This window comes from Rhea americana, unplaced genomic scaffold (genome assembly GCF_003343005.1).
Source record: "Rhea americana isolate MKP2758 unplaced genomic scaffold, rheAme1 scaffold_6, whole genome shotgun sequence".
NCBI classification, from domain to species: domain Eukaryota; kingdom Metazoa; phylum Chordata; class Aves; order Rheiformes; family Rheidae; genus Rhea; species Rhea americana.
In genome coordinates this window covers 6,199,089-6,212,848 of record NW_028186756.1, presented here as the reverse complement: position 1 = coordinate 6,212,848, position 13,760 = coordinate 6,199,089, and positions in this window count along the sequence as shown.

The window sequence follows — 13,760 nt, the reverse complement described above, 5'->3', positions numbered from 1 at the left end:
ATCATGACTTTATTATGCCTGCCACACACTGCTTAAAGCTCTGAAAGGAGCTTGACTGAGAGTACTGACATTTCTTAATGATATTTTGATCATTTTCCTGTAAATTATATTGTTAGGAAATTATATTGTGAGGAATACAGGAAGGAACAGAGAAGTCTACTTTCAACCAGACTTAGATGAGTAAACTTTGCCATAGTCCTGAGTGAATCTGTTCATGATATTTCTCAGATGTGCTTAAGATATTAGGGGCTACATTAAGCACTTCTATAGAATTTAAATATGCTTTGGGTTAGACCCCTGATCATTTTATTTATTTATTTTTAAATATAGCCTGTTGCTATATTGCCTTTATAGCCTTTTTGTGGTTTCATGAACAACAGCTATGTCACAGTTCCTGTTACTCAGGAAAGATGATTGCAGTGGGTACAGCAGCACAGAGTTAGAAGGAGATTAACCTCGCTGTGTTGAGCGGAGAGGGAGGCAGCTGGTAACGGGAGGTCAGCATGGTGGCAATTAATGGCCTTTTCATCACATTCAGGTACTTTGCTATATTCTGGTAGCTGGTGGCTTAGGCAGGAGAGATTAAACTTCTGGGAGATAAAATATAAGGGAGGGGATGGGAAGGAGAGAGGGGGGAAGAAAAGAAATGTGTGACACATTGCAATGATGCGATTATCTTGGCAGCTCATGAATGACAGAAAATCCCAGGCACTACAAACAGTGTTAATTCTGCAGCTGTGATATAGACACCCGTGTTCAGCCTATCCAGATCAGAGGCTCCATCACCAGTAATTGTAGCAGACAGAAGCCTTTGCTGTTAAAAACAATCTGACAGCAATGGGAGGTATGAATGGGGCTTGCAGTGTCATGGGAAGGTTTTCTTTTTCATAGTCTGCTCCATGACGTTGTGTGGCACTGCACGTGGCCGGGAGTTTGGGACTCYATTCCTGGATTTTCCACCTCCCCAACCCAGCAGTCTAACCCTGGTGCAAAGTGGCTTCCGAGCTGGAGGGGAGGCAAATCCCCACTCACTGGAGCAACCCCACAAATCAGAGGGAAGCGGCTAAGGGGTCCTGTATCAGTAGTACACACTGGATGTTAGCAGAAGTACAAACCTATCTGAAATAAGTAAAGATAATCTTTTTTTTAAACCCTCCTTCAGCATCACCTTGAGACTGGGATTTTATTGTTAGCTTAATAAAACAGTCTTTTGTTTTCATGACATGATATACAGGACAGACTGCGCAAGCTTACCGGGGTTTTGGTTGCAGCCTGCACAGCCAAGTCTTCCCTGCTTCTAGCACTGGAGTAACCAGATCAAACCTGGCTCAGACAGGTTGATGCGTGCTGCAGCCACGGTTCTGGCTGCTCTATGGGCCAGCTCTCTGTAGCGTGGGAGGGTTTGATTTACCTAGTGTGTTCTTAAATCTAGTGGCAACAGCATAAACCTCACCATTTACGTTCCACTTCTAGACACTTCTATAGAACTGTCCAGCTCAGGCGTTCCTACTAAAGCTGTGTCCTTTTGCGGGGCATTTAATTCAGCTTATTTTTGGTTTATTTGTTTTCCCTTAAGCAAAATGCTAAACCTGTTAGTTTCCTCCAGGAGCGTGTTCTTGCAGAGCTCCTTTCTGAACTATGGACCACAAAACTCAGAGCCAACTGCAACTCTAACAACTAGCTGAAAATTACCGAATGTAACTCCTAATGGATAAGAACGGATATCACACCTGTTTCCTCTATCCTTAGTTAAAGTACCCATTGCCATTTGTAAATGTTAGTTTAGCCTTTCTGCTTATTAAAATTCCCCTGTGCTTCAAAAGTCTTCAAACAGACCACACAATCATAAATTGAGGTTATTTGAAATATCACCCCTCCGCTTTTTCCTGTAAAATCTTTAAAGATTTTAAATGCATGTAAAGTTGAGCTTAGCCGAATACATACAGTTATCAGCGACTAGAGCCAAGCCATCAATCTTGGAATCATCCCTGGAGTGCACTAGCATTTCCTTCAACATGGGTGCTTTCAGAAAGCTAGTAAATTACTTGTTTAGAGAGATTAAGTGAGCTAGTGTACTAACCTGCAAACTGTAATTTAAAGGAGTCAGAAGCCTTTTTCTCCTCACCCCCTTTCACAGGAATTAACAACTCCAATAGCATAATATTTTTTTTATACAGCTGCTCTCTCTCCAGTAAAATATACTTTATTACTATTTAGAGGTTTTATCCCTTTATGACAACCAATATCAGGAGTATTATTACACCAGTAACTTGGTTTGCTGAGTATTAATACAAGGGAAATTATGCTAAAAGCACTGTGTGAGTTTAATTGCAATTCACACTTTAATATTTTGATGCAACTGTAAAAATGTAGAATGAGAAACATTACAATTCTATTAGGTACTAATAAATTGTGTTGTGAAGGAGGATATGAGCTGTACTCACCATAATGAAGCATGCTCTTCCATCTCTCTGTTTTGGTCTTGCATGCGTATGATTCCATAGAAAGGTTCAATAAAGGTGCTTCAAGACAAGAAAGAAATGAATGCTGGGTTATGTATTTTTATTTCCAATAATCAGGAACTAAGTGAAAATAACGTAAATCCTCTTGCTCATGGAGTGTTTATGTCAAAGGCTTTATTTTCTTCATGTAAAATGTGATATTCCTCAGAATGAATCCTACCACATTTTAATATTTTTTCTTTTGTAGTCTTAAGCTTTATGAGTTTGGATGTCTAATAAAATGGTATTCTGAAAGATATTCAGATACTGATCACCTTTCATTTCTTCCTAATAGAAATAATATTTTAAAATTTCTATCAATTTCTCTTATTTCTATTCATAAATGAAGGCTGTATGCTTCCATGTGGCTAAATCTTGCTGGCCCAATTAGTCCTGTAGCATTTCTCTAGGTACCCATTTGCCAAAGGCAAAGGTAGATTTGGCCCTGGGGTTGTAAGTTCAGCACATTTATCACAGTGTTATGTGCRAGATGTTTAAGATTTGACACCCTCAGTGTCAAAACCAGCCTCGTGGTGGTGGAGGAGTGTTTTTGACATCTTTTTGGAATATAACTAGTTATACCTCAGTAACTCATGTGCTTTCAATCAGCAATCTATGCCCTAGATGAGTTGCTACAAAATACACCTGTACTCATGTTCAATAATTTTAGCTTTCAGAGAAGATGACCAGGTTCAAGGATATTTGTACTAGACACAGTATATAATGATAAAAGTTATGGTTCCAAGTCAAAGAACTTCCAATTGGAGAAAATAAATGACACTCAAAGAGCCCTAATTTTCGTGTGTTGCATACTCTGAAGGAACTTGTGTGTGTTCAAACCTGTGGGTTTTTGTAATAGCAGCAGCAACTGAGAGGAGACAGAGATAAGACTTTTGTCTTATGCTCTAACGGCCTGATTAAAATATGTAGATCTAGATGACTGGGCAAATCACTCAATCTCCTCCTGGCTTCTGTTTAAGTAGCTGAGAAGCAGAAGTAACAATATCAATCTCCATCTCAAATATATTGTCCTGATTAAATAAGAAGGTATTTACAAAAAGGAAGCTTAGTTATTTGAGTCCATTTTTCCTTGGACTCTTTGTTTTCAGCGACATGTGCATACAGATGGAAATGAATTTCTTAGGCACCTACTTCTATGCTATTGACACAGAGGGAGTGTTGCCTCCTACAGCAAAGCCTTCCTTGAGTTGTCAGTAGCAAGGAAAACCRTAGCCACAAAATATTTACGGATATGAGTGCTTTGGTGTCACACTGCTGACTCTTATGCAAGACCTCATGGCAGAGCTGATAAAGACATAGCTCGCATCCTCAGGCGAGGAGTGAGTAGAGATCTGCTGATCTCTGTCTGCTGACCAGCTGCTTGTACTTGATGTTTAAAAAAAAGTTTTAATGTAATTTTCTCTTTGAATGTGTGAGAATCATTGCATTGCAGGTAAAGGCTGATGCCAAACTGCCTTTTAACTTGTGTTACCTATTCTTATCACACTTGATTCTCAAAAGTCTGCGTAGCTTTCCATTGGCCTCGGTAGATTTTTTTGGGGGGTGAGAACAGTTTTACCAACCTGGTCTTTGGAAACCACCTTGTCAGCTCAGGTAGCCTCACCAGCAAGTTATGTCCTTATATATTTCCTAACTTGTAACATCTCGCCCTCACTCGTACAATTCTTTATGGCTCTTCTGATCAGGATATTCTGCTGCATCTGATTCTTTGCCTTCTGCCTGCTCTTTGAGTCTGAGCACAGCCAACTGCGCATTTCCCTCATTCCTGAATCTAAACCCATCCATGTGTCTTGAGTGAGATGAGCAACTTACCCAGGGATCTTCTCAATTAAAATGTTCACAGAGTCATTAAACTAACTAATGGTGGAAACTTCAGTAGAAATAATGCTGTAATGAGACAAGCTTTCATCATGTCGCTGAGGAAAACATATTTCACTTGATTCAGATAAATTATATGCCCCGACACATTATGATCAATATTTTAGCAAGACTTATCATTTAGCTATGTCATTTTTTGAGTAATGAATAATCATATTCAGTATATGAAAAATGAGTAATGACAGATATCACTGGATGGGTACATTTTCTACTTCTCAAAACTATGTTTAAATTTTTACAAAAATATTGTATAAAGGATTCAATGACTCAAACTTGTTCTTTCTAATAGGTATCTATCATTTAATACTGTGACTGCTCTAAGTACAGTTTACCATAACTAACTCTAAAATACCTTAAAATAGTTGTATATTTTGACCTAGGAAAGCTGAACTCAATTGTCATGAAATGTGTATGAAAAAAATCAGATTTCAGAAATTAAAGGCTGAGCAGGCCACTTAAATTCCTCAGTCATGTTGCATAATGACAGTAGTATTTAATAGTTCATGGCTATCTCATGAATGTGATACTTTAAAATACGTGAGATATAAATTATTTCTATTAAAATTATCTAAACTAATAATTTTTTAACATAATGTGCAGAAAACAGCAGCTGTCCTGACCTAGGTATGCTCCAGTTTGCCTTATCCATTTGCCTTTGTTTACTGTATCACATTTCTTTTATTGACAGTCTTCCCACCAGCTTCTGCCCTGATTTTAAGGTRTTTATGCTTAAAATTATTTTCTTAAATGCACACACCAGGACTAAAGGAACTGTTCTGATTTTCCTCTAAAAATGCCAGTGAGATTTCAAGTACCTACTTAAGAAAATCTTCATCTCTTCTAAGTACTGTTGAATGAACCATCAGTAAACGTGTGCAGATCTTAGAAAGATCAGCAAGTATTTTTCATTGTAATCCAAAAGGAAATCTCACTATGCATAGGATACTAATTTTTTCTCAGTCAAGTAATCAGTCACTTGATTACATTGATCTGTGGTTGGCTTTTTTTGTTTTTCTGACTGATCTGCCATTCAGTTTTAAGGTTGCAATTGGGGTGATAGATATTGTTCTATACTTCCAATATCCTTAGGCTGTAGTTGGCTGTTCTGCTGTTGACTGACCTCCTTTTTCATGATGTCTAGTGAGTGCCTATAACTAATTTACAAGCATGACCATAGATACGGTGACTTGCATCTATAATTGGGTTCAGTGGTGCAATATTGTAATTCTTTTTCTTCTAAAAATACGTGGTAGCATTTATGAGTATGCAGTATTTCTATTCTGTTGAAGAGATATATCATTGGCCTCAATTGTTATTTTTGAGCCTTTAAGATTAAAATACAGTGAACAAGAACTGTGATCAGTTAAGTCAACTCTTGTGCTGAGTAGCTCCCTATATGGGTTTGCACTGATACCTGTAACAAGCACTGTTTGGTATTAGTCATCCCTAATTTTCAGGTATGTTTTTATTTCTAACATAAAGCTTTTCAGGTGTCCCCTCCGTGTAGCTGCCTGTGTGATTTCCTTTCAATGGTTGATTATTTTACTGTAGTCCAGATATATTTCTTATGTTTCTGCCATTTTAATGGAAGAATAATGTCAAAGACATCAGCTCTAATCTTTTCGTTATATTTGCAWAAATACGAGGCTGCTTTTAAACTCCTTGCCAAACGCAGCTTTTTCACTCAGGAAGTGAAATTCTCCCTTTATCAATATCAGTGTTTTCCTCAGGGATGACACAGTAGTATGTTATAAGAAAATTCACATTAATATAATCACAGGGATGATGATTACTGACTCTTAGGACTAGTTTTTAGGACTGATAGAAAGGCGTTCTAAAATGCATTTTCATAAATTAGGTCATTTAAAGCTGTTCAATTTGGAAGTCACAGTAGCAAATTTTGTACTTGGCAGCTCTTCATTATGTAGCATGGATTAATTCTGATTTAAGAATTCTGTTGAGTGRTTTGCTATTTTCTTTGCCTCAAAATCTCATTTTCAATAAATGTGATGACATCAGAAAACAGCATGACATCACTTGGGGCCATGTACCTTTTCTAGCTGTGGCAATGACTTGTGGCACAGTCACTGTAAACAGCAGAATGACTACAAATGAAGCCAATAAGTGACAGGGCAAGAGTGGGGTTTTTTGTATGTGTTTTTTTTTTTTTAACCAGGAATGAGGGTAAAAAAGTGGGAGTGCAATTGCACCGTAGACCCAACGCTGGAAGTAAATGGAAATTTTAGCACTAACTTCTGGAAATAGATTTTAGGCACATAAGTCATTTTAACCACTTTTAAAGATTTTACTGCAGGGTGCCTCAGTGCTAGCACGGTATAAGCACATGGTAAAAGACAGCCTGTGCCCCAGGGAGCTTAATAGCCCCCGTGTTGTCCCCCCAGCAGTTCCATTCTGCTCTTGCTCTTGTAGGATGAAGGCCTCTGCCGCCTCCTCTTGATCCTTTTACCAGACCTCGAGTCAGTGCATGGAGTGAACCCCCTAGACTTTGCCATCAGCGCATCAATCCTTTCAAAGCTCACCTGGCAGGTTTCCCAGAAAAGCAAGACACGGTTGTTTAAGCTAGTTGCCAAGAAAAAGGCTGAATAATACTCATTCGAGCCATTTGTTTGGGATACAGGTTCTCACTTTATGAAATAAATATGCTACACATTCATCACTTGAATGAGAAGAAATTACTGCAATGGTCTTGTGCTGTTTGCAGCAGAACGCTTCTACAGGCTCCCAAAGGCATCTGATGGCCCATCTCAGACGCTCTGATCCTGACGCTATCTCTGTGCGCAGTATCTGTTTCGTTAGGTCTTCCACAGCTTAGGTGGAGTTTGAGCACTGAGACTTCTCCATCATCGTCTCATAGCTGGGTCTGAATACCTTTATCCTCATGTCAAAATCATCTTTTACCTCTTGGAAAAAGCTGTGAGGTGGTGGTGGGGAACCACCCAAACCCGCTACCTGCTGTCGAATGCAGTATGTTTGCCGAAGGCTGGAAATGTGGGCTGGTATTGCTAGCATGTACAATATTTTGTAACATTCGTACAGCATAGCAAGCCAGAATGTAACCAGTTTATGGGATCTATCCATTAGCGTCCGAAGTATGTGGCTGGCTGGCTGTGTCTGTCCGTGAAAAGCAGACGCTGCTGGTTTTCTCACAGCACAGCAAGGAAGACTCATGAGTCAATTCGTTCAGCCTCCCCAGACAACAGTAAAATGCTGCCTAAGCCCTGCAAAACTGATCAAATTTATGAACAAAAAATCCAGGTATCTTCAACCGGGTACATGTTTATAAAAACAGTGATCCTGCAAAATTTAGTTGAAGTACTATGTTATTTTATTTTTTTTTTTACTTTAAAAATAAAAAAAGGAGTGTTTTGTTAGTATTTATCATCTTCTTTTTGGAGGAGTCTCTCCTTAAATATATTTAAATTTTGTCTGACCTCTTCACTGTATGCGTGGACTATTTCATATATGTGGATGCTATTTGCCCTTTTTAATGCCTCGTATCATCAGATGTTTGGTATTGAGCATCCAGACAAATAGATGTTGCTTGGATGTTGTTTCCTTATAGTTAAACCTGAACAGCTACAGATTCTGCTCTCAAACAATAAATTTGTTAGAAATACAGTTTGTCATGTTCTAATATTAGTGGAAGACAGGAAAGGCTATTTTTCTGACACAGGAAGACCAGACAGTTGAGGCTCCAAAGTATGAGTCTAATAGAGCAATCTTATCAGAGAAATAGAAGTAACATGGAGATGGAATATCAGACACGAAAGTTGATCTCTTGTTCACTTTCTTCCCCATCACCCTCCTGTCTGCCATATATTAGTCTTTTCCATTCCTTCATAGGAAGCTTTGCCTAGTCTTAAGTTTCTGAAAAATGCATTAGAGAATATCATCATAAAAATCACTGAAGACAAGACAACATTTTAGCAACTTTATATATAGATATTGCTGCTGTAAAGTGATTCTGTCTTTTGAAAGCAACATGGCAGAAAGAAGGAAACTTGATGTGAAAAGCCTTTTTACCATGCTTTTGCGTTTCAATTTTCTGGATGTATTTGTTTCAAAGTTGGTGCAGTAGTTTGGTTTTATGCTGCGTGTTAGCTTTGGTTCCACTCGTAAGGAACATATGGTCACGCAAGCGGTTAAAAACCTACTACGGGGATCGCGTCTGCGTGCCAGGCTGGAGACAGCAAGAGCCGCGGTAAGGCTGTAAGTGATTGGTTTGGTTAAAGGAATGGATTACGACAGATGGGCTACTGCTTCGTTGCTCACTTTGGGCCATCGTTTACAGTCGGATGGTGGGCTCAAAATAAAGTTTTGTTCCTTAAAACATATAAGATGGCCAGCTGCTTTAAAAACTCCAAAACGAAGTATCAGTAATRGATTTAAAGAAAAGAGGAGGAGGCCGAAGGAACAGCTTATGATGATCCTAAAGTTGAGTTTTAGCCTAATGAAATATCTATTTGAGAACAAAATTGTTTTTTTTCTTTCATAGAGCCTTTGTAATGCCAATCAAGATGCTTTCTAAGCTCCCYGTTCTGCAACCGTCCCTCATGACTTGTAAAAGTGATTTGCATCTGTTTTCCAACAGATCTTTTTGTTARCTTGTTTCTGAAAAGCAACTTTCTCATAACTTTTGCACATGCTGTGTCYGTCTTGCCTATTTTTGAAAGTTTAGAATATCCTAACAGGACAACAGCCACTTAGCGTGGCTAAGAGCAACAACAATAAATAGGAATGTCGTTATAATTGCCTTTCCTCCCTTCTCTTTATTTCTTCTGACTGTAGAAAAACACCACAGTGAAGCTGTGCCTCAATCAGGTGGGGCCAGTGTCACAGCCTAAGYGCGGCAGTACTTCCAGCGCGATTGCTGGGTTACCTGCGCGCATCTCGGTYGAAAGCATTAGTCTGCAACGTGCGTTAGGAAGGGCTTTCTCACCTCCCTGACGGTATTCTTGTGGCTTTTGCTGACAGGGGTTCAACGTATGGAGAAAGGCACCAAAGGAGGGAATGGAAATCCCCTATGTCCAGCCCTCACCTGGCTATCGAGGGGCCTTACAACAACATCCCACAATAGCTGTAGATGTCATTTGGTGCAGATGGCAGAGACCAGTGAGCTAGGACCAGCTCCACAGTCCTAATATTAACTTATCACACTGCCCATCTCATACTAGCAAAGCTGGACAGTGTGACCAACCTCCCTGTGTCTTGCAGTTAACTGTGGACACTTCTTACGGGATTTGCACAAAATTTAAGAGCTTACCATTGCAAACTGTGTCATAAAAATACAAACGCAGTGTTTCCTAAATAAGTCTAGGAAAACTTACTGTATGAACAAATGTTCAGAAGGACATGAAAATGTTTCCCCTTCTCACAGTGAGAACATTTGTCAATATATTTTCAGAAGTGATTATTCTATTAAATATTTCTTGTTTCATAAAGCAGGAGAAACTAGAATAGGAGAACAGCTATGCTCAGTTAAATAAATCAGACGGCACAGAGATGATAATTACAATTGAAATAGCAGAAAAATGAAGATTACCTATACATAGACACTGGAAACTTCCACTAACTAAAACTCATACTTCCAAATGGAAAATTTAGCCACAGAGGTGGTGCTTGTTGGGTTCTTTCTTCATATATGCACATCTCAGTGGTGATGGTGTTTCCTGTTTAGCAGCTTTAGGATACATAGGATTTATGCAGCTGTGTCAATGGTATATTCTTACAGAGTAGGCCTAAACATTCTTGTGATAGCTTCAGATATATGCTAATGTTAAATTAATTTTCAATTTATTATGTAATTTGTGTCCTTCATTTAAGGCATTGTAAGTTTTTTCTGTATACATGTTTAGTGCTATATGAATGAGATAAAGAAAAATCAATCATTGCTTCACATAGAAATATGAACTCTGTTAGCTTCATTTTTCACACTGTGAAAATGACTTGACCTTCCTTTCCTCAGAAATCCAAATATCTCCAATCTGTATTCAAGAGCATAGCTGGTCACAAATTTTCCATTAACATTTTCTGGATAGAAATTTGTGACTTCATTTTTGTTGTTTCGTGAAAAATAGGATTTTTCAGGTGAGGGGAATCAAATATTGAATATTTTTAATAGAAAGGGTTTCCATGCCGCATCGCAAGCGCTGCAGCACGGTTGCTGCTCGGCTCTGTGGTCTCGGGCTGTTGGCCGGAGCCCCCTCTCCCACCGGCCGCCGCGGCCGGGGACCCCGCTGTACCATCCCTGAGAGCGGGGACGCCCACGCGCCTTGCCTCCGCGGGGGACGCAGACCGAGGTGCGCGCGCTCGCGCTCTCTCCACGTCTTCCTCGCTGCTTCCCCGCCTGCCTCTCCCGGACGCGCGTGCGGCACGGCCGTACCGCGCCTCGGGCCGATGAGGCTCCGTGGCTCCTGCAGCACGTCGGAGAGACGAGCRAACGGGCTCGGACGCTGCTGGTTGGGAAACCTGCTGGTTTCGGCACGGTGCTCTCCCCGCACGGCRCACGCTCCTGCCGTGGCTCTGGGCCCGCAGCTGCCCGAGGGGGCKGGCATGGGTCCCCCTCGAGGGGTGCTCTGCCAGACCTGCTCCTCCAAAAGCCCTGACTGGGGGAACTGCYGAGGAAGCCTATTTTCCTTGCATCCGGCCCCAAGGGCAGCTCGGGGTTTGCAGGGCAGAAGCAGCAGGAGTAGGAGGGCAGGGGAGCAGGGGCTGGCCTGGAGCAGAGGGTGAGCTCGCACTTGCAGCCTAGATGGCAAAAAGGGAGCSTGGCGCCGGCTGAACCAGCATTGCCTTCTGCAGGCGGCTGCAGGGCTGTGCGAGTGGGGCCAGGAAGCCTCCCTTATCTCCTCATCCCTGTCCCGCTCTACTGCAGGTGTTGGGAAGTGCAGCCRTATATCCAGTTGTAAATGTTAAAGCAGTTGTGCTGAGGATATTTTAGCTTTCTATTCCTGGTAGGTCTAGYAAGCGAATCCGTAGCTATTTAAAGCCGGCGCCGGGATGGTTTCATGCTTGCAGCACCTACAGCACTCGTCTCTGAGTCTGTGGTTTGCAGAGCCTGTTGCTAGACGCCGAGAGGGGACCAGCAGCGAGGTCGGCCAAGGGAGCCCCGTCGCGCCCGCGCTGGCCGTTTSCTGCTTGCCCAGCGCTGCCTGCAGYCTGCGCGCTGCAGCGGGGGAGCGCGCTGGGGCAGGCTCGGCGCTCAGCCGGCCTCGCTCCTTCCTCCCCGCCGCTCCCCCCGACCCGCTGAGCCCCGGCGGCAGAGCGGCGCGGCGCAGGCAGCCGGGCTCCCCCCGGCATGCTCGGCCCCGCGGGACGCGCCGCGGCGGCCGCGCAGCCTCGGCTCGCTGCGCCCGGGCAGCAAGCGCCGGCGCTGGCGCCCACCCAAGCGGTCCGGCGCGGCCGAGGCGCCGCGCGCTGGGGCTCGGGTGTCAGAAACGGAGGGTCTCCGGTGCTGCCCTTAGTGGGAACGGCAGGATGGCTTGCTCCCATGAGGCTTCCCACCCTCATCTCCAACAACACCAGCTCTGAAAGCCTTTTCAGAGAGGGATTTGTGCTGGTTTTGTTGGTTTCTGAAGAATTCAAAGAGTTTAAGAAAGTGAAGTTGCTAATACTTGGGAAGTGTATTTTTTTTGTTTTGTTTTCTCCTCTCGTGTGTAATGATAGTTCTGTTCAAAAGATCCTGTCTGTGCCGGGGAGCGGAGGCAGCCGGGGCTGGACGTTGCTGGAGCCCTCTGCCTGAACAGCCAGCGAGCAGCACTGCTGACCCTTGCAAATCCCAGCCTCCGCAGTGCTCTCCCTGGTCGTTCAGTTCAGCCTGGTGGTTCAACAAGCTCCGCACTCTGAAAGTAGGTGAGTTGCTGAATGTAGTGATGAGGTGACAGCCTGGGCTTTTACTCCTGGGTCTGGGAGAAAAAAAAAAGGAAAAAAAAAAGAAAAAAGAAAAAAGTGAGGCAGGCCTGAGTCACGATACTGTAAGCTTGGGGGCCAAGAGGAGTTCATAAGAGCCCGTTTGTGGAGGGGGGGCAGAAAAAGCAAGCAGATAGGTGTTTAGAAAGGAAATGCTGTGTGCACCTGCTTGCCCACAAYGGGGGAGAACAGCAGCGCATTGGTTTTGCTGGGTAGAAGGGTAAATCATCAGCAGTCTAGCTTTCACTGAGCTCTTCCCTTTTGGGGTCTGCAAGATAGAGCTGATGTAAATGCTAATCTTCCAGCAAAGASCGAGTAAGACTTCAGAAGTCTCTGTCAAGTCTGACTTTCAATGATAACAGTTTCAGAGTCTTTCCTCAGCAGTATTTTAACCCACTAGTGCTTTTAAAACAACTGTACGCTCCTTAGGGAGGCAAAAATTGCAGGTTACATTAGCTGCTCTGCCATTGACGTGCCTTGTAGCTTTGGATTTGTCTCATAGCTCTCAGGAAGCCCATAAAGATATTTTAAAAACATTTCAGGAGAGCACTGGGATGTTCTGGGAGTCCATCCTTGGGCCTGAGGCGTGGCAGCACYGCTGGGGTGACCAGCCACTTTGGAGGACAAGAAGCGGTGGGCCAGCAGCCTCGGTCCGGGTGATGGTGGGTGATGGTTTGGCACCACGCACGCAGCGGGGGTGCTATGGGTTTGCTCGCCCGCTGTTAGCAGGCCAGTTGGGAGCCRGGGGGTGGGCGCCCTTCTGAGGAGCTTGGACCCCACCACAGGGAGCACCCACATCCCGTCCCAGCGCACAGGTTAAGGTCAGGTGTGCGAGCGGCCCCATGGAAAATTGCAGTCCAAATKAATGTATCCTTGGTCTTATTCTTGCAAATACCCCTTTATGTACTTGTTTGCTGTCTGTGTGTGCATATGTACTTGGAAATTTATAAATYGGAGAAAAACGGATGTGGAAAGTCGTAGGGTACTGGTTACTGATTAGAAGGCCTCTGGGTACAGCAGTGCACGGGCCTGGGTAGGAGTGAGTTGATTTGGGGGACGGAGGGCCTGGAGGGRCCAGCGCGGCCCCTCGGCCTCCCTTCGGCAGCGGTAGGGAGCTCGGGGCTCTCCTGTGCAGCTGTGGGGTGTGCAGCCTGGTGCCCACAGGGCAGCCTTGGGCTTGGCGCACCACGTCCCGTGTCCCGTGGCAAGCTGAGCACAGGGGCAGCAGGAGGGGAGCTGGTGCGCAGGGGCGACCCTCGCGCTGGGGCCTGCGCCCTCCTCTGCCCCGTCCCCTGCCCGCCGGCCTGCGCCCGGCCCAGGGCGCTGTCCCAGGCACCTCGCCGGCACTTCTCACCCAAGTGCGAGCCAGGTTTGTTTACTCGCAGGAGTCTGCCCGAACAATTAAACCACAGGGCCTGTTTTTTTTTTTTT